A 27,469-nucleotide genomic window follows, 5' to 3' on the forward strand; every position below is an offset into this window, starting at 1 on the left:
CACATGGAAAGTTTGGGGGTGGTCTGTCAAGCAGGGGCCAAGAAAAAGTGGTGGGGGGGGTAAAAAAGTTTTGACTGTTAAGGGTTCCTAATGATGAAACATTCACTTTTCTTCCCAATCACATGTGTGGGTTGACTGTCATAGGTATGCCTTGAAGCATAGTAAGGAGTCGCCTATGGCCTAAAAGTTAAGGCCACAGACCCTCACACTGAAAGTTGAGGGTTCTTCTCCAGGTGTGTCCCACTTTGTTTTCCTTCCCTACTTTCTTTTAAACTTCAAAAGTTTAAAAAGTTCATACTGAAAGATGGTCATACTTTTTTTAATGACAAATACACTTTTTTTTAATTTGTCCAGAAATATCTAATTTAAGTATAACATGCATCAAAGCCTAACAACTCTCTATCTTTCACCCTCTCACACACCTACTCAGACCCTTACCTACTCATCCACAAACCCACTCAGACACTGAAGCACCAACTCACAGACCCACTCAGACCCTCATGCACCCACTCACAGACCCAGACAGACACTCATGCACCCACTCACAGATCCACTTAAACTCTTACACACCAATTCACAGACCCACACAGACTCTGACTCACCCACTAAGAAACTTATGCACCCACTCTCACATTCAGACAGACACTCTCACAGCCACTCTCACCCCCAGAGACACCCTCTCACACTTATTCTCACACCCAGAGACACAGGCTGTGTCCAACTCCTGCTGCACGTGACCATAGCACACAGATTAGGATTGGGTGGTTGGCAGGGTTGGCTGCAGGGTCTGGCTGCAGCCCTGGGCTTGCAGCCAACCCCTGCCATGTACTGTGCAAATTTGGGTGCTAATAGGGGGTTTGCCGAAGGCCATGTGGACAACTGCCACTGCACATGGCCGAAGGTCGTGTATAGCATTGGTTGGATCAGTGTATAGTAATAAAACATTACTATACATTAAAATTATACGTTTCATATGGGTAAGATGTCAACCTAACTATAATATCCCTGTAACCTTTGTTTTGTTTCAGCAAATATATATATATACATATAAATGCATACATATATGTATAAACACACACACACACACATATATATATATATTTATACATATATACTATATGTACGCCAACTGGGAGTGAAAATCAAGCGGCTATGTGCTCCATGTGAAGTTCACCAGCTGGGAGGCTGTGATAGAGTGCTGGTGAAGGAAAACACTAGCTGAGAGTGCAACTCGAGCAGAGCTTCTCCTGTGGGTACGTGGTCCATGAGGTGTTTGCTTGTGACCTGGGAATGAGGAAGAGTACCTGAAATCCCAGTCGAACACGATGAGTGGGGAATCTAGAAACAGGTGGTTTAAACAGGGGTCCTTTTCTGCAATGCCTTGGAAGAGATGTGGTGCAAGGGTATACCTGCCGCTCCTCCTTCCCTCGGAAAATACAATAACTGAAAGGCATTGCCAGGATTTAACATAATCATCAATGTACACAAGCACGGATTGAGTATTATACGGTGACCCAAAGTCAACTATGAAGGAGGAAATTTGAAATTTCCTCCTTCATATTAGGCTGTAATATTAGACTGGAAAATACTCAATCCTTGTTTTTGTACATCTCATATCTTAAGATAAATCATCCAATTACCCCTACAATATATTTCTACTGAAAGTACACAAAGGGGACATCAATCCACCTGGATGACTGATGGTGAGCTCAATACAGTCTTTGTTAGAGAACACCTCCAGATTTGTGGACATATTTTTGTTTTCTTATGTTCCAAAGTTGCCATCCTACCTCAATAATTCAATGGATTTTTTCAACAGAATTGATATCACAAAGGAAGAAGAGCTATCTAATGGCCGCACTAGATGTTGTGTCACTTTGTACTTCTGTTGAGCATGAGTTAAAAGGTTGTAGATACTTTCTGAGGTCCAGGTCCATTCGTTTATTAAAACATACTGAGTTGTTATTAGAAATGCTACTTCTCCCTAATGCACAATGGGGCATATTTACAAGCCCCTAGCCCCACCGGAGTGTCACTTTTTGTGACGCTCCAGTGGCACTGTCACTGGGCAAAATTTACAAGGCAGCACTAAACTGCTTTTTGTGGCTTAACGCCACCTTGTAAATATAGGCCCATCCCACACAGTTTTCTGCTGCAGAGGGGAATGCAATGAGTGTTGCTGTGGGAGTCCAAAGCAACACCCATTGCTTTTGGCTCTGCCCCAGAATAAGAAGGAATCGTAAATCTGAGGCAGTGGCAAAAGCTAATGCCACCCTAGTCACATCAAGGAGAAATATTTGTATTTCTCCTTAATTTAGCTTTTTCCATGTGTGCTGCATTCTTCGGGCACGCATGGAAAGAGCAAAATGCCATGAATGATTGTTTATGTGCAGGAAGGGACAGCTTCCTGTAAATAAACAATCATTCCTTTCAACACAGACACCCTTTCACTTTGGTGCAAGGATGCATGTTTTGGCACTAGGCAGCCACATTTTGTGGGGGCAACACAGGGTTGCACAGTGTTTTTGTAAATACAATGCATCCCTGCTTTCTAGAACAGGTGCAGCACGATGCTGTGAATTATTGGTGCTGCGCCCCACCAGTTTCTTGTAATTCTGGTGACATTTTTCTCTGTTTGATAAGAATTACTCTCTACAAAAGAGAAAAACCGTGATGGGCATGTCCTTTGGGTCGACATATGCAAATGTGAAAGAGGGGGCGGTAGGAGGCAAAGACTGTTTGGATAGAGGATAATCCAAACACTATGGAATGCGTGGTTCCACTGGCATGTTATATCTAAGATTTATTCTTAACTGGGAAGGTGAAAAAAAAATTGGAAGAATGTATTGTCTCATTTAACAACAATCCCCAACTTTTGAAATTCCCCTATAGGATAAATGCAACAAACATCAACTATCTAGATATTGGGATCTATATAAAAGATCGTAAGATATGCACATGAAGCTGACAAGCTGTAACAGTGTCTTACATGCTAACAGAGGACACCCTCAGGCTCTCACGTGGAGTGTATCATATGGTGAATTCTTGAGATCTAGATGCGACTTTTTAGAGAATGGGAAATTCAAAGTACAAGTCATCAATATGTGCACAATATTCAACCATAGCAGATATCCCAAATCAGTTCTTGTAGATACTATGAAAAAAGCTAGGAGATGTACACAAGAGGAATTCCTGATACTGAAATCAAGCTTGCCAATGATACAGCATGTGACAATGAGATCAGATACGTTATGTGTTTTGCTGTTGGAAGTCATAAAATGACAGAACTGTTGAAAAAGAACTGGAACTTGCTGTTGATGGACAAGACACTGAGAGGGACATTGCCGGACTACCCACAGATCACCTATAAAAAAGCAACCTCATTGGGTGAATATTTGACAAATGTTATATGGCACCACAAAACAAGGATGCCTCAACCTGATTAAAACAAAAACTACTGGGCTTCTTGAAATGCATATTCATTTGGAAAAAAACATGAGAACTTTTGAACTAAATGATGGAAAGCTGATGAAGATCAAGGAACGGATAAGCAGTGAGACCTTGCATGTGATTTATGTTTTGGATTGTGGTTGTGGTATGAAGTACGTGGACAGCACAACTGTGAGAATACAGGACTGATTGCAGAGGCCCCTTGACTTTTTTGCCCCTATTTGTCACTTTTTGTTGGGGTTTTCCTGACTCTGATGGTGCCCTGGGTACTGCTAACCAGTCCCAGGGCCAGTGCTCTGTGTAAAATCAGTATGCAAATTAGGCTAATTATAATTGGTTATGTCAACCTACCTATAAGTCCCTAGTATATGGTAGTGCATGTAGGTTTGCGGGCCCCAGCATAGGTAGTGCACCCATACATGCACTGCTGAGGTGCCCAGTTTCATTTTACAGTCAGGCCTGCCTTGCTAGCTGCTTTTAAATTAAAGTTACATGCAAATTCGGCTTTGGAATTAAATGTACGTCCAAAGTCTGAAACTACCTTATTTGTACATATAAGTCACCCCTAAACTGTGCCCTGTGTGCTCCTAGTGCTGGGTGACACATAACTGTAAACAGGGACGTTATAAAAATAGTTTTATAAGCCCTGGTGATGTAAAATAACCAGATTTGCTTTTTCCTCACTGTAGTGAATGGCCTTCATAGGCTAGAATGGAGAGACTTTATTTTAATTTATAAAGTCCCTTTAAGTGATAGATACCTCAAGTTTTGTATCGAATTAATTGTTATAATAAATCCCGCAACTTAAAATTGTCAGATTTAATATAACTTGTTCAGGTAAAGAGTTTTAAATTTTACCTAAAAAGTTCTCAACTTCAGCCCTGTGGTATTTTGCTGCTTTGCTCTGTTTGGCCAGCCTCTGGCAGCCTGGCCAGGCTGCCTTGATGAGGTGTGAAGTGGCCTGGGCTCAACACAAAGAGATGTGCCTGGGGGAGGATCTCTTCCCTCAGCAGATGGGGAAGTAGGAAGAGGGAGGACTAACAAACTGGTCTTCAAAGGCAAGGAAGGACATGTGGAGCAACCCATCAACTCCTCACACCCTGCAAACCCAGACAATTAGGTGCCCCCTTCATTAGATTAGGAGAGGGCAAGAGGAATGTTGCTCTCTGGGATAAATTCTTGCCACACTTCCCAGGAAGTGGTCATCACAAGGGGAAGGACCCTGCACCTGATTAGAGACCCAGGACCCCCCTGTTTTTCACCCAGGAGCAAGGATAAAACTGGCAGACCTGCACCCACACCACGGATACATACCAGAATCCAACAAGGAAAAACTACAGAAGAAGAAGGACTGCCCTGCTGTACCCCTGATTCCACCTGGACATTGCACTGTAGATGACTGCACCAGCTGCATACTTGGGCTTCACCACAAGAAGGACTTTGCCTGGCTTCAACTGGTTCAAGGAGGGACTCCTTGTTTGCTACAGGTGAACAATTGCTAACCAGAGTCCCCTGCACCAACTCCTGAAGAAACTGACCAGCTGACCACTGTCCAGTGGCAAATTTGGGAGTTTGGGCCAGGTGCATTCTGGAAGTAGTAGTCTGCACCCCTCAAAGTGCTTCTCAGAGCTTCTGGAACCTTGGGGTGAGCTGTGGACCACAAAAGAACCTTAAAAGAACATCGGGGAGAAGATCCATAAGTTTGGAGAACATCTGAAAAAAAAGCTCCATAAAGGGACCAACCTGCCGCAGCAACTCTAGTCAGCTTGCCTCAACCACAACCCAGACTGACTTGCAGGTTTGTCCTGGTGAAGAAAATCTCAAAAAAAGTGACTGTGTCCGAACGTAGGAAGTTGACCGTGACCTCCCAGGCAGTGTATGTGAAGAGGGCTCCAGGGACGTTGGATAAATTCAGGTTTGCCTTGGTCGAAGGATTTTCACCTAAAAAAAACAACTAAGTCCAAAGGTAAAATTCTTGACCTTGGGCTCCTGAGACGCATATCCGAGGAAGAGTTCAAGGTCGAATTGAACTGGCGACTTGGTCCCGCTAAAGAAAATCTCCAGAAAAATGACTAAGTCCTAAGGTAAACTTTTGACCAAGGCCTCCTGCAGGCTGTAGCCGAGCAGGGCTCCATCCCGATTGGCTTTAAACTTTGACTTTGCCCTGGTCGAGGTGCGACCAGATGACCAGATTCGCTCTATTCATTTCTAAGTGCTAAAAAGCATGAATTCTTAAAAAAATCATATCTCTGGTTCCGCTTATCTGATTTTAATTATTTTGGTGTCATTTTAAAGATAAATAAATAATCTATCTTTATGAGTTGGTGTTGGATTTGTATTGTGTTTTGTATTTAACTTTTTTACTGTTTTGTGATTTTTAAAGGCTTTACCCTTTGTATCCTAAATTAAGCCTTGTCGCTCATTGCCAAGCTACCAAGGATTGAGCAGGGTTTAATTTATTGGGACCTAACTGGACCTAAGTGGAGGTTAGTGGCCTATTGCTAAGTGTAGGTACTTACCTACCCTTACCAATAACCCATTTTCCAACAACAACAATTTGATATTTCCCATACTGCAGAACTTCAGAGCCATCAGTAACAAAGATACAACCTATTGAATTGCTAAGCACATTTGGAACAGTGTCACGTTGACAGGTCTGGATTAGGATATTATGGTATTCCACATATCACACCAATTGCCAGAGGAGGTGATCGAGAGTTACTGATACGTAAATCAGAATCTAAGTGGATCATCTGTATGGGGACAGAGATACCATGGGGACTTAATGCAGATGCAGAACTACATGTACATTGAAAACGGCATGGGAGAAAGTGATGATATTAAGATGTAATGGTAGCAAAACTCCCTCGTAACTGCTGTCTAGGCACCAACCGTTACAATAGCCTGGACATTTCAACGTGGGTTTAGTTTGGATGGTTGTATGATATTTTGAGGTATTGTTGATAATATATATACTCCTCTTGGGAACTTTGGATCAGGACATGGGAGCAATCTTTAGTCGTTTAGACTAGGATAGTTACACCAGTTCAGGGACAGATGTGAAAATTACCATTCAATTCAGACAGCATATGCTGATTTTCCGAAAGGGGCTAAAGGTATCGATATCTTCATGGTGGGTACGTGGTGCATTTGGAACTTTGGATAAATACAATTGTTACTTCAGATATGAACAGTGAAGTGTCATGTGAGCATGTTGGGTCATCAGATAATTGGATAATTAGAAATGCACAATGTGAAGAGGTGAATGTGATCACAATTGGAGATAAATATTGTTGTAATGAACCAGTGGGTCATAAAGAAAAAATAATGTATCATGATGAAATTTGGTATCTTATCACTAATTATCTTTTATGCAGTTATAAAAATGAGGCCAACAGGATTGACATATGAGCAGGTTAAATGTTACACAAGTATTTCAAATTAGTAATATCAACCACAAATGCCGAAATAGAACAAAGGATTATGCACATAGAGACATTCAAAGGTATTCATGTTGCTGTAGTAAATAAATTGGACTATCACAAAGAAAATGGTAATGGTGAGTTGGTTACTTTACCAATAATCAGCCTCTTTTGCAGTTTCCTTTATTGAATAATGTCATTGTGAAAATATTGATATAGGAAACGAGTAGAGTCTAGAATCATTCATGTTGATTGGGTACATTACCTTGATTTTGTTTGTAATTTCTCTTTAATTTCCTTTTAATAATCAGTATGTTGGCGGGGGCGTGGCCGGCAAGATGACCGATCGGAAGCACTAAACGATCCCGGCTTGTAATCCTCCCTGATCCTGTGGCCCTCGGACTCCTGCAGACCCGGTAGCCGAGTCCTGGAGCTGAGAAGTGTAGGGGGATAGCGGTGGGGGAGACCATTTGTGGCTCCGGGCGCCGAAATCGAACAGCAGGGGGGCGAGCAAGTGGAGCGCCTGACCCTCAGATGGCGGTCGCGATCGTGAGCGCGATCTAAACGCGGCGAAAATCGGCCGCTGGAGACACTGCAGCGGCATGAATCCAGGGAAGAAGTTTTCTGCAGGTGAGCCACTCAGAGTGAGGGGTTGAGTTGACTTTGACTCTGCGCCTCCCTCGCTCCCCCTCCCCCAGTGAGTGGGTACAGTGTTGGAGTTGGGCCTCCCAGTTGGATTGGAAGCCTGCCGTGGTGATTGAGGCAGCGGTGGAGATCAGTGCTTGCCCCCTGCAGGGTGTACACAGGCCCTGGACGCTTGGGGCTCACATAGCTGCATGGGGCACACAGTGGCAGCTGGAGACGTCGCTGGACTAGTTCTTGAGGAGTGACTCCTTTGTGTTGGAGAACTGCCAGAATTCTTGGGTTGCCCGGCTCTGGATTGTGGAACTATCAAGCTGTGCATTGGCTCCGTCGACTCGGGTACCACACCTGCGCTGCTTCTGCATCTTCTGGCACCCCAACAGGGGGTGGAAGGTTAAGAGACTGAGAAGTGTTGGGCAGCAGGAATACGGAGTTTGACTGCCTGCCTCGCGCCTGGAGGGCTTGAGCCTGGCATTTGGTGTGTTCCTTCTCGACTGCCGCTCCAGCAGGTGGATACCATGGGAAAAGAGAGAACGCAAAAGAGTATGCAGCAAACGCTGATGGACCAATACACGGCACAGAGTTCAGGTGCGAGTCTACAAAAAGATCCCCCAGGCCTCTTGAAGAAAGGTGCAGAACCCACTGGCGCGCAAATCCTGGCAGCTATTGAGTCCTCGCGGCAGGCAATGCAAACTCGGATCGCGGCCATAGCGGTGGATGTCAATCTGCTTTGAGCGGACCTAAGGGAAGTGGCGGAACGCACGGTGGCCACTGAGAAACAAGCGACGGGCCTGCAGTCGGAGATGTATACGCTGAAGTCCTCGGTGGCCATCCTTGAAGCTAAAACTCACAAGCTGGAGGCGAAGGTCGAGGATGCGGAAGGTAGGGCAAGACGGTGTAACCGCCGCATAGTGGGCTTTCCCGAAGGTGTGGAGGGAGCAAATGTGGAGGCTTTCTTGGAAGACTGGATCCATAAAACATTACCTGAGGCACCCTTATCAGCTGTATTTGTGGTGGAGCGTGCACACAGAGCCTTAACAGTGCTGCTGCCGCCGGGAGCCCCCCACGAACATTGCAGGAGGTGCGCAAACATGGAGATCCTACCATTGAAAATCATACCATATTTTTTTCCCTGACTATACCAGGATGGTGCAGCTCCAGAGGCAGTCCTTTGCAGGTGTTTAGCGCAAGCTTAAAGAACTGGGCAATACCTATATGCTGTTGTTCCCAGCTAAGTTGAAAGTTCTCCATGCAGGTCACTCGCACTTTTTTCCATCTCCTGAAGCTGCTTGGAAATGGTTGGAGCGGAACGGTGTGGTGGGAACGCCGGACTTCCTGGTTGGAGAGAGCAGCAGAAGGCCCCCAGGGACAGAGGAGGTGCAAACTGCGGCCCGCGGGAGCACGAGTGATTGTTCATTCGAACGGCACCCTGAATCTTGAATGGCGGAGACAGGAGCGAGAGGAGGCCAAACTGTTGGTTCAAACTGTCACGTCGGAGGCATCATCCCGCTCAGGGTCCCCCTGTGTTGCGGGCAGACTAGCTCCAGATTTGAGCCCTGAGGACACCTAAATGCTTCATTGGCTCTCCAGTCGGGGCTGGAGCCACGTACTTTGTTTTTGGGAGATTCTTTGAGTTCTTCACCCTGTTGTGCCCTCCTTCTCTCTCTGACCCCTCCCCCTCTCTTTCTGTTGCTGACTATGTATGGGAGGTAGTGGGGGTCCGGGTCAATGATAGTGCCGGGAGCTGCTGCGGAGTGGTGAAGCTGAGCTAACACCCCCTATAGTTGTTGTTGTTGTTAGTTCTACTTATGGGTACAGTGTGTGTGAGGGCTGGACGATTGGCATGAGCGGAGTGTCGGAGTGCTGTCTGGACCTGAATCAAGCTATTGAGTGGGAGCGGCGATCGCCTCCCACTTCTGGACTATAGAAGTGATAGCGGGGTACACACTCAATTGGGCAGACACTAGTTGTGGGAGGTGTTTACCCGGGGTGGGATGGGGAACTTATCTGTGCGTTCTTGTTTGAGTTGGAGTTCTGTATTTGACACTGTACGCGCTGTGAGTGTCCCTCTGACATCGACTTGCCTAGTTGCGCGAGCGTGAACCGGGGAATTATATGGTGGGTGCTGTGGGCAGTTGGGGTGGGGGGACGACCCGGAGGGGTGGTGAGGTATGTGGAACAGATTAGACTATGGTGGGTACCTTGACACGCATAGTTACATGGAATGTTAGGGGGTTAAACTCCTTTGTGAAGCACTATAGAGTGCATACGTACCTTCGGCGGCATGGCATAAATATTCCTCTCCTGCAGGAGACTCATTTGGTTGAGAATGAAGCACAAAAAGTGCAGAAAAAGTGGAAGGGAAACTATATTTCGCGACCTATTACTCCTACGTTAGAGGGGTTTCATTATGGGTGGCCCCTGGGACTCCCTTTGTACTACAAAGTCTAAAAGCAGATGTGCAAGGACGTTAAATATTTCTTCATGGCTTACTTGACGGCCGTGAGAGCTGTCTTTTTAATATCTACGCCCCTAACACGGATAATGTGGGATTCTATCATCAGATACAACAGGAATTAATATCATTTACAGGGATACCCATTCTGTGGGTGGGCGACTTTAATTGCGTCCTCGATGGAGAGCTAGATAGAGGCCCCCCGAAGTTGAATACAAAAGCGCATATGACTGCCAAACTGAGAAACGTTATGAGGAATCTCCACTTTGTGGATGTGTGGAGAGAATTGCACCCCTCAGCTAGAGTGTTTTCGTGTTACATGCCCACCCATGGGGCTTACAGCCATCTAGCCAATGATGGATCCCTAGATGTTTGCCGAGTTTATATCAGGCCCGATATTTGTCAGACCATGCCCCCCTCCTTCTAGAGTGTGAGACACACATGCCCAGACCAGCGATCCCCCTGTGGCGGTTGCGCCCAGACCTACTAAGTGATCTGGAACATAAAAAAGATCTCCAGGATGTGCTGGTTGGATACTTTCATACGAACTGGGGTATGGCAGGGACCCGAGGGTTAGAGTGGGAGGCACTGAAAGGGGAAAGCCTTAGTAAAACATATGCAATTAGGCAGCATCTGGAGCGGGAGCTTACGAGGCAGGAGGAGGAGTTGGCTACTCTACAGCGTCAAGTTGATAATGTTGACACTTCGGAGGTGGATTGCTTTGAGGTGAGAGGTAGAATTGTGGACCTCTGGGATAGGCTAGAGAATTATGCCCGCCGGAACTATAGGCAGCGACTATTCCGGGAGGGAGATCATTCTGGGCGTATGCTGGCTTGGCTCCTCTGGCGAGAGAGTCCAGTCCTATTATTCAGTTGCTCTGCGGCTCCTCTGGGGAAAGGATTTTAGGGCAGCTAAGGGTGAATGCGCACATGCGTGAGCACTTGCGAGTTATTTATGCCACACCTTGGAGTGCGGGCTAGACCCAGATCCAGGCGGAGGAATTGGAGGGAGAGGTTTCATTGGACAACCTGGGAGAGGCGTTGAGTGGTATGGCGACTGGGAAAGCACCTGGTCCGGATGGGCTGCCAGTCGAATTTTATCGTACATACTCTGCTGTGCTTCTTCCTCGACTGTTTGAAATACTCCATGAGGCACGAGGGGAGGGTCTGCTACCGGTGCATATGTGAGAAGCTCTGATGGCTATGCTACCAAAGCCAGGAAAGGAGGTTGACGACCCCAGCTCATATAGGCCGTTATCCATGCTGAATATTGATGTTAAACTACTCACTAAAGTGTTGGCCTCTCGGCTGAGTAGAGTGGTGACGCATTTAGTGCAGGGGGATCAATGCGGTTTTGTGCCGGGGAGGGGAACTCATATGAACATACGGCGCTTATCCCATGTGCTTCATGAGGCTCGAGGTTCTGCGTTCCCCGCAGCACTAGTGGCGTTAGATATGGAAGAACCGTTTGACACCCTGTCATGGGACTACCTATGGGAGGTGTTGAGCAGGATGGGCATTGGTCCTGTCTTCTTATCCCCGGTGTGTCTTTTGTACTCAGCGCCCCGGGCAAGAGTGTGTACAGGGGCAATTGTGTCAGACTCCTTTATGATTGAACACGGCACACGCAGGGTTGCCCCCTGTCGCCGCTGCTGTTCGTGTTGGAGACACTAGCTATTCAACTATGGACTGGCTTGGATGGTTGGGGTATCCAGGTGGGGGCGAGAACGCACATAATCTCATTGTACGCAGATGATGCTCTAGTGTACGTATCGGAGCCTAAACATGCGGTCCTCCTCTTGTTGGGAATGATGGATGATTTCGGGCAGGTGTCAGGTTTACGCGTTAACAGACACAAAACGGTGTTGTTCACGATAGCAGGTCTGTCTGTGATAAGTGCTTCAGAGTTGCCCCAATTAGGCTTAACCTGGAAGACTGAGTCCTTTTCATATTTAGACATCTGAGTTGCTTATTCACCGCAATTGCAATTCAATTTAAATCTGGGTAGAGTACTGGAGGGCCTCCGTGCATCTGTTCAGTTTTGGACCTCTCCCCTACTATCGGTTATGGGCAGAGTAACGCTCAGTAAAATGATCTTGCTTCCTCGCTGCTGTTATGCAGAATTAACTCTGTGAGCTCCCTCTTTCGATATTTCGGCAACTAGATAAACTGCTCTTATCCTTAGTCTGGGCAGGCAAACAATGCTGTGCTTGCATGGGAATCCTGAAATTGGACCTGGCTGATGGCGGCTTGGGACTGCCAGACTTAAATTTACATTACTTGACTGGATTGCTACAGTATGCAGTCCGATGGTGTGAGGATGCGCCCAATTGCGAAAAGGATTTGTTAGCCGGCTCGGTCTGTGTGGAGCACCTCCCGCATATACTAATGGGCGGCTCTAGGGTTCCGCAGGGCACCCCCTACCTTGTGGAGGAGGTGTTGAGGGCTTGGGAGAGTGTGGTGGTGCGGGTCCTACGTAAAGCCCCATATGCTCGCCTGCTCCCCCTGTGGTGGATCCGGCCTTTTACTAAAGCTGCTGACGTAATGGATTTTGCACAGAGGTGTGCAGGGGGTTGTAACAATGCTGGTGACTTATATCATAATGGCACGTTCATTATGAGGGAGGAGGCAGACTCCATGTTTGGTATAGGTCCAAGACAGTTCTTACAATAAGCAAACATTTTGCGGACGGCCAGCGGCATTTGGACGTCCTTTCCGGAGGAGCCCGTTGAATCTCTCCTCCTGGCGTCTTTGCTTGATCCTGGAGGTGATCGGGGCCTACTATCTTGAACTTAGACAGCTCTCAAGGGTGACAGATTGACTGACCTTCAGGGGATTAGGGGCCAATGGGACACTAGTCTCGGAATGGTGTTCACAGATATGGAATGGAAAAGGACCCGTTCTTTGGTGTGGGATGCGACCAGTAACGCTAGGTTTAAGTTGACACACTTTTATTACTTACATAGAGCATACCTCACACCTCAACGGTTAAATAGGATATTTCCTTCAAAGTCTGATAGTTGTAACCGTTGCGGAGAGCTGTCGGCTACGTTTGATCATATGGCATGGCTCTGTCCAACCTTATTGGCATCAAGTAGTGAAGACGCTAAGGGAGGTTACGGCTGTGAGAGTGGAGGTGACAATGAAGCACTGCCTGCTGGGCCTGATCCCGGTCCCCAAAAAGGGTCGGAAAATGGCATATAGATTTGTACAGCTGGGGCTTTTATTGGCGAAAAGGCGCATTGCGATGCGTTGGCCAGCCCGCACCCCCACTACATGTTACTTGGTAAATTATTTAGTTGAAAGGGCTACTGCAGAAGAATGCCGGTTGCGGTGGGTTCGATGAGATGAGTATGCTGATCGAGATTTAGAACTCTGGCGTTCCATGATTGATGAGCTGACTGGTGTGCAGGAGAGCGAGGATTAGAGTCCCTCAACTGATGCATCTGCCCATTGAGCTCTGGTTGTGGTTGAGCCTTGTGATACTGGACCAGGGGATTCCTGTGGCACGAATGTGTGTCTTGGTGTGCCCAGGTGGGCATGCTTCCAGTCTTGCTGCTTGAGGGGGGTCACCGTGGGTGGCTCCACCCTCGCTCCCTATATCTGGCTACTGTATCACCCAGGGATGCTGCTGTGTTTTCTTGCTTGGTCTCCCCCTTCATAAACCCCCCCGAACATGCCTGTTATACTAGATAAAGGACGATTATTTTTAGCACTGTCAGCTGGTCTGTTGATGCTTACTATACTTACATTGTACTGTTGTTGGGGTAATATGTTAAAGTGTTCTGCATTGTTCTGAAGGGATGGGCTCTGCTCTGTCGGGCCACTGTGGAAGTCATGTTGGTTGGGTTCCCTAATCTAACAACACAGATGTCTTACCTCCCTATGCTCGCTGACTCAGAGCAGTTAAGTGGATCTGAACTCTTCAAAATGTTATGAACATAAAAGGTGCGATTGGTCTGATCTTCCCCCCACTGAAAGCACTATGTAATAATGTAGTACACAGTTGTATGTGTTTATCTTCTGCATAAATAAACAAGTTAAAAAAAAAAATCAGTATGTTAACATTTAGATAGTCTAAAGGCATCAGTGTCGCTGTAGCAAACAAATTGGGTGATCATGGAAAAATGGTAATGATGAAATGTGTATTTTACCTTGACCAGCCTATTATGTGGTTCATTTTATGAGTGATGCCATTGTAAAACAATGAGTAGAATCTATAGATACACATGAAAGGTTAGTGGTCTAGTTTTAGCAGCTCCACAAAGGCTCCACTACAGAGCCAAAAGGCTCAGCTTACTCATTTTACAAGGAGACATTTTGCATGCTCTATTATTAACATGATGAATATGAAGGACTAAAGCTTAAACGCGCGCCAGTTATGAAGAGGACAGAAATGTGCCCAGAACCATCAGGGTATTTAAATCTACTAACGAGAAACTTTAACTGGGGTTCACAGAACATCTGATAATACAAGCTACTATGGCGGTGCTGTTAGCTATGTGATTAATGGAAATACTCAAGTCCCTTTTTACTTACGAGCATTTTGGAAATAAAAAGCAAAGAAGGAAAACTAGTTAAAGCATTTGCGAGTGAATGTCTTTTTACTTACCTGCATTTGAAAAAGCCAAGCAACCAAAAAGCATCATGCTGGATGTAATAATTGTAGCTGTGAAGTCACGAGTGCTCCTTTTAGCTCTGTAGTGGAGCCTTTGTGGTTGTTATATTTAATTTGAAGGCCATTTGCACGTGGGAGGCACCCATCCCTAGGTGTTCGGCAATAAGAATGGCATTTGTGGAAGTATAGATATATATATATATATATATATATATATATATATACCTACTATCGGTCACTAGTACGTAGTTACAGTTAGGACCAAGCTTCCGTAGGAAAAGGGTTTTTTGACTAACCTATATATTTGGCACTGTTGTTTGATGAATCTTCACTTTTTTTAAAAAAAAGTTTTGTGGTGATTCTTGTTGTGCATGAAAAGTTTTGTGGTGATCTGTCAAGCGGGGGCTGAGAAAAAGAGGGATCAAAAAAGGTTGTGTTTCCCATGTTAATTTCAATAGGATTCTTTGGACACTCTACAGGCTGAACCACTGGATGGAATTACATTAAATTTGGCAGAAAGCTAGCTGTCAGTCTACAGATGGTGCTTTTGCTTATTTGGAGAAAATGTGCTCAGTAGTTTTTGAGAAATGTAGGGAAATTCAAATTTGTATATCTCTGGCCGCAAAGTGTTTACCCATAAAGGTGAGCTTGTGAAGGGAAATGCACAGCTCTGATTAACTGTCAACACTTTAAACGAGGAAGTTTTAGCATCCATATTGAGACTCGGCTTGAGCCGAGTGCCAGAAGAAAAGTAAAAAAAAAAAAAAAGATACCAGGGTAGGGACCCCTTGACCCTTTAGCACTGGTGGGGATGGGGGTCCTAGAGGGACCACCCAGAGCTAAAAAAAAATTTTTTAAAGAAAAATATTTTTTTGCCACAAGTTGCAATATTCATAGAAATTGCGGCAAATGGGCCATATTCCTGGGGCATTACAAATTTTGTTAGGGGGCCCTCCTGTACCCCATAGCTCCAGGGACCACCACTTCCCAGGATTTTTTATGTTTTTATATAAGGGGGACCACAGCCCCTCCACTGCCCTGGGGACGGCCTTCTCACCAGGACTTTCAATTTAATATATGTGGGGAGGCCTGTTGCCCCCACACCCTGGGGACCACCACCTCCCTGGGGCATCCATTTAAAAATTGGCAGGGGGCTCGTGGGGCAAAGTGTTAAAAAAAGAAAAGGGGGCCCTATGGAACCCCTGCACCCTGGGGACCATCAACCCACCAGCTAAGCCACTGCAAACAACATTGGCACTGTGGGGAAAGCCTTAAGGCATTCCCCGCAGTGTCAGGTAGCCTGTAAAGGGTGTTTGATTTATAAAAAATATTTATTTTCAAAAAGAAAAATGTAATTAAAAACAAATATATATATATATATATATATATATATATATATATATATATATATATGTATATAGGGGCTGCGGGGTGCCCTTAAGGCTTACCCCTCAGTGCTAGGTAGCCCGTAAAGGACTTTTGATATTTTTTTTTATTTAAAACAAAATATATGAAAGCCCATAAAGTGCTTTAATTTCTTTTTTTAAAGTAACCCCCATAGCTCAGTATGAAGGTCGCGGGGGTTCAATCTAGCTTGACCAATTATCAGTAAAAAAAAATATATATATGATATTTTTTTTAAAACAAATCTTTTTTATTTTAAATTGGAGACAATTAACTCATTCTAAGTATATCAGACATCAAAGCCTAAAAACCCATCACTCCCTCTCAGTTTCATTCTCTCTTTTGGTCTCTTTTTCAATCAATTCAATCAATTCTCCCACTCACACACCTACTCAGACACTTATGCACCTACTCACAGACCCACTCAGACACTCGGACACTCACTCACAGACCCAGACATTCACGTAGCCACTCACACACCAACTCAGTCCCTCATGCACTCATGTGCAGCCCGTCAGACCCTCATGCTCCTTCTCTGACCCACTCAGACAGTTACACACTCATTCACACACCCACTCAGGCCATCTCAAACCCACTCACATACCCATTGACACCCTGATGCACCCACTTACAGACTCGCGCCCATACTGATGCACCCACTAAAAAACTGATGGATCCACTGTCACACTGAGACAGTCACTCTGACAGCCACTCTTTCCCCCAGATGCAGCCTCTCACACCTATTTTCACACCCAGAGAGGCTGTGGCTAATTTCCACATTGCATATGCAAAGGGCCATGTATATCATGGGGTTGTGTAGTTAGAGGGGGTGGCTGCATGGACTGGTTGCAGGCCACCCCTTGCAGGAAACCCCTACTTGCACAAGTGCAGGGTGCAAGGTTGGGTGCTTCTAGTGGTTTGACCTCAGGGCCAGACTGTAGGTCGCAGGTCAGGCCCTGTGGCCAACCGTCACCACACACGGCCAAAGGCAGTGGTTGGATTCACATATAGCAATTACAATTACTATACGTTAAAAAAAAAAAAGAAAATTCACAGAAAAAAACAAAGGTCACAGGGGCGTTATAGTTAGGTATATATAACCATAGAAATTTAGCAGTTATAGTTAGAGTTCTTTCAAGTAACTAAAACCTGCGCCTTAATGTAACTATAACTAGCGCCTTCACCATGCACAGCTCATTGCTCCTCATAATATGTAATTGATGAAATATTCTATGCCATCTTTCATACTCTAACTGCAACTTTTGTAATAAACTTATTGATGAGACAACTGTGCATGGCGAGGGTGTAAGTTAGAGTTACCTTAAGGCGCAGGTTTTAGTTACTGCTGAATTTCTATGGTTTTGTACGAGTAAATTCAGAACCTAACTATAACGCCCCTGTAACCTTTGTTTTTTTCAGTGAATATATATATATATATAAAACCTATGCCCTATGCTGCTGAAATCTCCACTTGAAAAGGTAAAAAAAAGAGATGTCTGCACATACCTTGATGAACAGCATAAAGTAGTATGTGAGTTCTTCTATTGTGATACTACTAAACATACTAGAAAGTGCAGTTTGAGAATACATCACATTGTAAGTAGGTATGACTCAGTGTGTGACTTTAAAGAGAGCAGAAGTAAGGGAGAAGAGAGTTGGACTGCTATGTAAGCAAGACCTTCAGGCAAGCAGCCTCTTGAGGTCAGGTGCTAACGATATTATGAATTTGATAGCCCCCACCCCTCAATTGCTGTACATATTGGTCAGTAAGCTAGTTCAATACACAAAAGACCTTTAATAATGTAAGAACTGTTAAGAAACATTAAAACCTATACATCCCAGCACATCACATTTTAAGATGTTTAATGTTGGACCTGGCATCTTTGGTGTGGCATTCCCCCAAACCTTTTGCCTTCACCCCTCCTCTTTGCTGAATTTGGTTTTGTTGGCTTTAGGAGTCAGTGTACGTTACCACTGCTAAACAGAGCTAACATGCTTATGCACTCTCCTTCAAACACAGTAAAATTGTCCAACACTTAATCAGCACATATAATTTACTTGTAAGTCCCTAGTAAGTGGTACTACATGTGCCAATGGCCTGTGGATTAAATGGTTCTAGTGGGCCTGCAGCAGTCATTGTGCCACCCACAAAAGTAGCACTTTAAAAATATGTCTCAGGTTTGCTACTGCAGCCTGTGGTGCAGGTTTAAACTGCCATTTTGTATCTGACAAATAAACCTTTTGCACGATCCAGCTTGTCCTCTTTAGTAAATATAAATTACTCCTAAGGTAGCCTCTAAAGCCGAATAGGGCAGGGTGCATGGTATTTAAAAAGTAGGGCATGTGTATTTCAGTTTTAAATGTAGTGAAAGTGAAAAACTCCTAAAGTCATTTTTGACTACAGTAAGGCCTATATCTTCTTCTGTTGACTAACATTTGGTCACCTTAGTACGATTAGCTAAATGACGATTGGGGCAGATAGAGATATGATGTTTACTCTCAAATGAATTTTGATTTAAAATCCTCTTTGTTGACAAAGTCAGACTTTAAGCTATAATTTTCAGTATGTCACTTTTAGAAAATTTGCATTTTCTGTCCCAACCAACTGTGCCTTCTGTGTCTTGGGTCACATGACAGAGAAGGACTCTGCTCTTGGAGTTTGTGTACTACTTCCAGACAGTGGCACAAAGGGGGTTTAGGTGTGGACGTAATAGGCAGACCTGGCAGGATGACTGTGGAAGAGCTCTACCTAGACACTCTTGCACTTCGAGTGGCCTTGTCTGCAACACAAAGAAAGGAACTTGACATCACGCTTGCCCTGCCTTTTTTCAAACCCAGTTTAGAGCCTTGACCAGGGTACAAGTGAGAACTTTCCAGACCTAGTTGTGGGAGTAGAACAGGGAGTACCCTCATAGAAAGGCTGGCACCAGGTATAAATATTAACCCTTCAGAGCCACTCATCGGAACCCTGTGAGATCTGTGAAAGATTCAGAAGGACTGTCCTGCTGTCATTGGACTACCATGCTGCTTGAAAGACTGCTTTTCTGTCAGAAGAAGAAAGTTTAGACCTTATTGTCTTGATCCCAGGCCACCCAGGGTGACTCCAAGGGTCCGGTGAATGACCTCCTTGTGAGCTACAGGGACACAACAAGCTTCAAAGTCCTCCCTGTAACAGCCCAACTGACCAGCTTCAACTGGACCTGCCTTGACCTGCCTGAGCCCTGCTGCTGGTCTTTCCTGGAGCGAGTCCTGATCCCCAAGAGGTGTTCCTAAATTCTGGACCGTCGGCTGGCATCAGGAGAAGCTTTTCTAGGAAAAAAGGTAAAAATCTTGAAGTATGGAGTCCACTCAACTGAAAAAAAGCCCATTCATGCTGAAACTCTGCTGTCTTCTATAACTTTCAACATGGAGCTTCTGTGAGATCTGCCCTTCTTGCAGACTATGACCATCCATGACAATGGTAACATGAGACCTGCACTTTGCTCTACAGTAAACACAGCCTGCGATGATCGCTAAGGCAAAGCTGCAGTGATGGCTATGTCTTTAAACTACAGCAGCAATCGTCCACTATGCTCGACCTACTGTTTGTGCTGAAAGCCTCCTTCTTGCAGCCTCCTCCACTGCAAATTTGGCCTTGAGAGGTAAATTTTCAGCAGAACTAACCTGGATCCTGTATCTGACCCTTGCTCCATTGCGGTCAGTCTGACTAATGACTTTCCCCCTGTCTAGGGTGAACAAATGATCATTTGTGGCACTTTAGGTGTTTAGGGGCTATTTCCACTAAAAATGTTAGCATTGAATATCCCCAGTTCTACTAATTAGATTTTGTGACACTCCAGTTTCATTTTATTTATTAAAACATACTCTATATTTTAATTTGATTTATTAGTGTTGTGCTTCTACTTTTTTGCTGTTTAGTGACTTTTTGTAATTCACTCTCAAAAGGATTGTGGTTGTTGCCTGAGTGAGGCTTTCACCCCACTCAACCAATAACCAAGGGCCAGATGTAGCAAACGGTTATTTGGCCGCGGCGGTCATTCTGTCTTTCCCGCTGGGCTGGTGGACGACCGCCAAAAGGCCACCCGCCCGCCCAGTGGGAAAGCACCAGCAACGAGGAAGCCGAATGGAGCCGGCGGAGTTGCTGGTGTGCGACAGGTGCAGTTGCACCCGTCGCGATTTTCAGTGTCTGCCAAGCAGACACTGAAAATCAATGTTGGGCCCTGTTAGGGGGCCCCTGCAGTGCCCATGCCAGTGGCATGGGCACTGCAGGGGCCCCCAGGGGCCCCACGACACCCGTTCCCGCCAGCCAGGTTCTGGCGGTGAAAACCGCCAGAACCAGGCTGGCGGGAAGGGGGTCGGAATCCCCATGGCGGCGCTGCATGCAGCGCCGCCGTGGAGGATTCACAGGGGCAGCGGGAAGCCGGTGGGAAACCGCCGGCTTCCCTTTTCTGACCGCGGCTTTACCGCCGCAGTCAGAATAGCCCCAGAAGCACCACCAGCCTGTTGGCGGTGCTTCCTCTGTCCCCTACCCTGGCGGTCTCGGACCGCCAGGGTAGGAATGACCCCCTATGTCCCTTTAGGGTGGTTCATAAACGCCTGACTTGGAATAGTTTTTGAAACAAAAATCCTACATAGAGTACATCATAAAAATGGACAGAAAATCTCACCCACATAATCGTGGCTTGCTTTATCCTAGGCAACATATCTTTTTGGTTGAAAACTACAGCTATGATGGTCTCAACACCTTCAGAGAGGGAGATCATACAAAAAAGGTGGAATCCAGATACACCTTGGTGTTAATCCCAATGTCTTAATTGAAGGAAACAACAGACAGTATTAAAATAGTATAATCGGGTGACCTGGGTTTTAGATATTGGGTTACTGATTGACTGAGGTGTGAGCACTGATCAAGCATCAACCACAATTTTAGTCAGGGTAATGTACAAATAAACCCCAAAGTAACCTGTGCTCTGCCCCCTGGTAGCTTTGCACTGAGCATTCAGGCTTAAGTTACAGACAATGTATAAGGTATTTGTGTAACATTTAAAACAGCAAAACAGTGAAAATGACACACAAAAAGACCACACAAAAGAGCTTAATTTAATAACTAAAGCAAGATCAAAATAAAAAAATCCAATTAGTAGAAGTGGAGATATTGAAAGCTTTTAGAGTAAATAGTGCCAAAAGGCTTGCCAGCGCGCCTGATCCTTACAAAGTAAACTTACAAGAGGACGTGTACAGGCGGATGAACCTTTTGGATCGCATGGAATATCCTAATTATGTGGTGACCAATGGCATCAATAATCAGCATAACCAAAAACCATTATAATGAAACAACTATAACCGTCAATTTATTAATAACCACAACTCTGTGAAGCGTTTAACACTTTTTATTTCCCTATTAGTTACAATACTAAGTCATCAAATTAGATCAAACTTTATTCAATCAACTCAGAATTATTTCATTAATGAACATGAATAACATAATCTAACCAGAACTTGAGAAAACATATGCTCAAATGCTTCCGCATAAGCCAACAAGGATAAATATAGCAGCATTAATAACAGAGTTCAAAAATCACCCAAAGATCTCTTACCTAACCCAGATTAGCATTTAGCATGTTGGACTTCATGCAAAAACAGTTTAGAAAACATGAATTTGGAAAACATCTAGCTAAGAGAAAAAGAATCAAACAGTGCAGTTGGTACCTAGAATAAAAGGCACAGTTTAATCAGTCACATTGTCATAGCTACCTATCCACGGAATGGATCAGCAACAAAGCCAGTCTTTGTCTTCAGGTCATCAATAGACCAGCAACGCATCAGACTCTCAGGAGTATGAGCCCAACGAAAGAATGGTGAACCGCTTCTCCTGACATCATCAACTCTCCCCTCGCATCTCTAATTTTTGCCCCTTGTCATGACTTTTCATTAGGGTCTTCCAGTCCATTCCCCCTAATTCCCAATTGGTCAGACAGTCAGCAGATACGACTCTAACCTATAATATTAATTTTTCAAATCTATAAATTTTAATATTAGTCCTTTCTCAGCACACAGATTGTTCTGCTATACGATGTCCTCCTCATCCGGCTCCTCAGGTATCGAAAATGTTGCATGTTCCTCTTCAGTCAGTGGTTCCATTGTTCAAGTCCTGGGAAAGTACATTTAGCCTACTCTACACATAATTGTATCAAACTGTCTTCATCATCTCTTGTCCGTTGGTACAATGCAGAAAATTATATCTAAGCAACTTTATCATCAGGTGGCTCAAGGTCGGGTCATGCACCAGTTTCTCTGCAGTGCGTTAGTATTTCAGCTCCTCCTGTGAGGCCTGGAAAGGACCAGGCCTTAGCCTCAGGTAAGTTAACTTCTATAAATTAATGCAAAACATAGGTTAGACTTTTTAATATGACATATTTCTACATTATTCTTTCATATTTTTATTATTTCACACATCTTTAATTATTTTAGCATAACTTCGTACAAATAGCTGCCAATCCCCGTGGTCACAATTTCAAGCATCCACTTTATTTTCCTACAATTAATTTCCCTATGAACTTTTCATTAATCAATACACATGAACATTCATTAATAATTTCTAATTAGCATATCACATCATCAGTCCCTCTGCTGATGACTAAGGGGGTCATTCTGACCCTGGCGGTCCATGACCGCCATGGCGGAGGGCGGCGGAAGCACCGCCAACAGGCTGGCGGTGCTTCCTGGGCGATTCTGACCGCGGCGGTAAAGCCGCGGTCAGAAAAGGGGAGCTGGCGGTTTCCCGCCGGTTTCCCGCTGGCCCAGGGTATCCGCCATGGCGGCGTTGCTTGCAGCACCGCCATGGGGATTCCGACCGCCTTCCCGCCAGCCTGTTTCTGGCGGTGTCCACCGCCAGAACCAGGATGGCGGGAACGGGTGCCGTGGGGCCCCTGGGGGCCCCTGCACTGCCCATGCCACTGGCATGGGCAGTGCAGGGGCCCCCTAACAGGGCCCCACAAAGATTTTCACTGTCTGCTGTGCAGACAGTGAAAATCGCGACGGGTGCCACTGCACCCGTCGCACCACTGCAACTCCGCCGGCTCCATTCCGAGCCGGCTTCATTGTTGAAGGGGCTTTCCCGCTGGGCCGGCCGGCGGTCTTCTGGCGGTCGCCCGCCGGCCCAGCGGGAAAGCCAGAATGGCCTCCGCCGTCTTTCGGTGGGAACCGCTTGGCGGGCGGCGACTGCCGACCGCCGCGGTCAGAATGACCGCCTAAATGTGTCATCACACCCTTCCTTACCCACATTTCATAATTCTGTCTCAGCTGTATTTTACCTTCTTCTCAAATTTCCCCTATAAATTGTTACCCTATTCTGTACTTCCCTCCCCTGGAAAAACATTTTGGGCATGGGGACCCCTTCCCTTTTGCGAATGGGTTACCACCAGTGTGACACTGGTGGTAACTGTGAATTGCTTTGCGACCGCATTCGCGGTCACAAATCAATTTAGCATTGCAATGCGAGTCGCAAATAGGAAGGGGACACCCCTTCCTATTTGCAAGTCGCATTCACAATTTGCGAGTCGGTACCGACTCGCAAATTGTGAATGAGCATCGCGATGAGCATTTTGCATGGCGCAAACTGCGATTTTCACAGTTTGCACCATGCAAAATGCTTCCTACATCTGGCCCTAAGTCTCTTCTCTCTTTATCGTTATTTGGTATAAATGAACAACAATGCCTAGCATTAATCATCCTACAGACTCGCCGTCTTTCGCTAAAAAGTATGTCTAAAGCATGCCTATTTTGAAGCGTCATAGCTCTATCTGCAGCTAATTCAGTATCCAACAGGAGTATTGCCCCTGTAAAATTTGTCAGCATTTTGTCCACAATAGTAGACAACTTTCGTATCTTGATTACATTTAAAATAACTCCCACTAAGTCCTTTTCTCTAATGATTTTTCTAACTTCTCCTTCAATGCCATTCTTCTGTCATCAGCGTGCCCTATAAAGCTATTTTCTAAAGGTGTAAGTAAGCATGTCAAATCGTCTCTGTGGGCGTATGCTGTCCCAAAAGTTAGTGTTGGTTCAAAGAATCCTATAACTAGTACTATATCATGCTCTTTAGCCACTTTAGTCAGGTATCTATTAAAAGGAACAAATGGAAACACTAAGGGAGTCATTACAACCCTGTTGTGGCGATTGCACCGCCAACAGGCTGGAGGTGCAATCCAGGGAATTATGACCACTGCGGAAGCGCCGCGGTCGCACCGCTGGGGCCAGCGTTTTCCCGCCACAATTGCCCCGGCGGTGTTAATCTGCCAGGGCAGCGCTGGCCAGGGGATTACGGGTCACGGACCGCCAGCCTTTTCCTGGCGGTTTGAACCACCAGGAAAAGGCTGGCGGTACAGAGAGTCGCGGGCCCCCTGACAGGGTCCCGTGCAGCTTTTCACTGTCTGCTATGCAGACAGTGAAAAGCGCGATGGGTGAAACTGCACCCGTCGCACAGCCGCAACACTGCCGGCTCCATTTGGATCCGGCTCCTGCGTTGCGGCCGAGATCCCCGCTGGGCTGGCAGGTGGAAACCAGTTTTCCACCCGCCGGCCCAGCGGGGATCTCATAATGACCGCTGCAGGAGTGCGGCCGCATTGGCGGCCGCCCGGCGGTCAGATAATGAGGGCTTAAGTCATAGTTCGAGTAAAAATATTGCAAGTATTCTTGGTTATAGAATCTTGTTAGTAGCAAACTACAGCTTATGCCATATGTTAAAGGCAGTAGGAATTTGTGTACACACAAGACAATTCCTTGCATCCATTGTCTCAACATACTCACTCAATAAGCGATAGAAAACATTGGAAGAAAGCTCTCCTTGAGCATTAGTATAGTCATGTAAATATTTCTCATCTAACCTAAACCTCTCTAATGCTGTTAGTGTAGTAGTTTCAGGAGCAGAAATAATAGTAGCCTTTTTCATATCATGAATAGACATTCCCACAATCATTATTATAAACATTATTCCACACATAACCGCCAATCCACCACTCATGTATCTACAGCGCCTGACATTTCTCTCTTGGTTATTTAGGTCAGCCATGATCTGTAAGGGATCAGAAAGCAGAAGTAACTCTTAGATAAAGTCCAACGAAAAACAAAAAAAAGAAAAACATGAGGAAAAATTCTCTTCTCGCAGTTCAGTTTCACATCCAGGAACCCTGGTAGCTTCATATGCCCACTCAGGACCTGCGTAATGTCGACTTGCTTCTCTCTTTCTTTTCAACCTTCGTTCATCACCTAATTCTCTTCACTTAACTCTTCCTTTCTCGTAGTATCCACTTCTTCCTCTATTGATTCAATTATGATTAATTCCTTTTTCTTCCCAATCTGCGATTCAGGCTTTTATCTCCTTTCTTGTTCCTTCTGTCAATATCCTTCTCAAGATTGGACTCTTCTCCTTTTCTTTCTCTATGGTGTTTTCTGTTTGATGGACTTACAACGGGCTCAGGAGGAGTTGAATCACCTTGAGTTTGATCCGTCTCAACTCTTTCACCCTCTTGGTCTGGCACTTGCTCTGTCTGCTTCTCAGCACTGTCTGCTTCTGGGAGAACCTCTGCTGCGCTAGGCTCTCCTGCTGTGTCCATTGAGATAGGGTCTTGCACACCCTCCTGTAATTCTTCACTTTCGTCTCTTACAGAGGGTGATAGACCCATCTTCCACAAGCTCTGGTTCAACTGTAGGCTCTATTGGATCATTTTCTGTCTCCGGTGCGGCAACCTGTTTTCCTATTGTTGGTGCTCTCAATAACACATCTTCATGTTCCGGTGGACTTACCACTCACTTTGAATGGCTTGCGTGTATCCAGATTGGGAGTCCTGCACACTTTACAGCTGTCGTAGGTGTTAGCACCACGTGGTAAGGACCCCTCCAATGTGGTTCCAAACAAGTCTTGCTAGCGTGTTTCTTGACAACGACCCAGTCTCCGGCTCTCAGATTGTGACCTGGATCGTGGATGGGTGGCAGGGTGGTGGCCTGCAGCTGCTGAGAGAAAGAGAGAACCACATCAACCAGACCTTTGCAGTAGTCCAACACCATATCATCTGTAATATTGACAAGTGCATTGGCTGGAACTGCTGGTAATCTCATTGCTCTGTCCATGAGGATTTCATGGGGCAACAGCCCTGTCTTTCTGTCAGGTATGTTTCTCATTGACGTCAACACCAAAGGCAATGTATCAGGCCAATTTCAGATTTGTAGCAGCACACATCTTGACAATTCTTGATTTCAAGGTAACCTTCATCTGTTCCACTAGTCCTGAGGCTTCAGGGCGATAGCTACAATGCAACTTTTGCTTGATGTTTAGTGCTGCACATAAGAGTTTAATCACCTTATTATTGAAGTGATTTCCCCTATCTGATTCTAAAGAAATCAGAAACCTGAAACGTGGAATCAACTCCCTAAGCAACAGTTTTGCTATTGTGAGACTGTCATTTCTTCTTGGGGGGTATGCTTTAATTCAGTGACTAAAGGCACATACAATCACCAACACATACTTCAAACCTCCGCATGCAGGCATTTCAATTAAATCCAATTGCATTCTGCTGAAAGGACCTCCTGTTCTTCCAATGCGGCTGAAATTCACCTCTGTCCCTTTTCCCACATTCAGTTCCTGACAAACTATTCAGCAATGCCAAACTGCCTCAGCTGCTTGCCTGAATTTAGGGTTAAACCAGTCAATCTTGAACAATCTGACCATGGCATCCCTTCCAATATGTGCCTGACCATGGTAATAACGGACCATTTGCGAAAACAAAATATTGGGCAGGACCATCTGACCCTCTTCAGAGATCCAAATTTCATCAGGTCTTTGGACACATTTGAACTTAACCCAGAGTCGTTTCTCTTCTTTGTCAACTTTATCCTGCAATGTTTTCATCTCTTCCACAGTATCAATCACCCTTAATGCAAAAACTTGTGCAGGTACTGTCTTCTTCGGGCATTAATTCCCACTTGTCCTTGAACGATACACAGTTCAATGCGCAAAACATTGCAACTTGATCCGCATAGCCATTTCCAAATGAGATGTAATCCTGTGCCTTTAGATGTGCACTACATTTTACCACAGAAATTTCTTCAAGTAACTGAATTGTATATAACAACTCTTTTATCTTGTCGCCATTTCTCACTGGTGTAACAGTAGAGGTCAAAAAACCTCTTTGTGACCACAATTGACCAAAATCATGAACAATTCTGAATCCATACTGGCTGTCAGTATAGATTGTGACTCTCAGTCTGGAGGAAACATGGCATGCCCTAGTAAGAGCTACCAATTCTGCCACTTGTGCAGAAAATACACCTTGAAGCCAGGAAGTTTCTAATGTACCTGTGATCGTGCATACAGCATATCCTGCTCTCAGTGTCCCTGTACCATCTCTCAGACATGAGCCATCAACAAAGACAATTTGGTTGTTTTCTTCCAATCGTGTATCTTTGATATCAGGCCTTGGTT

The sequence above is a fragment of the Pleurodeles waltl genome, chromosome 6, assembly GCF_031143425.1.
Source record: "Pleurodeles waltl isolate 20211129_DDA chromosome 6, aPleWal1.hap1.20221129, whole genome shotgun sequence".
Taxonomy (NCBI): Eukaryota; Metazoa; Chordata; class Amphibia; order Caudata; family Salamandridae; genus Pleurodeles; species Pleurodeles waltl.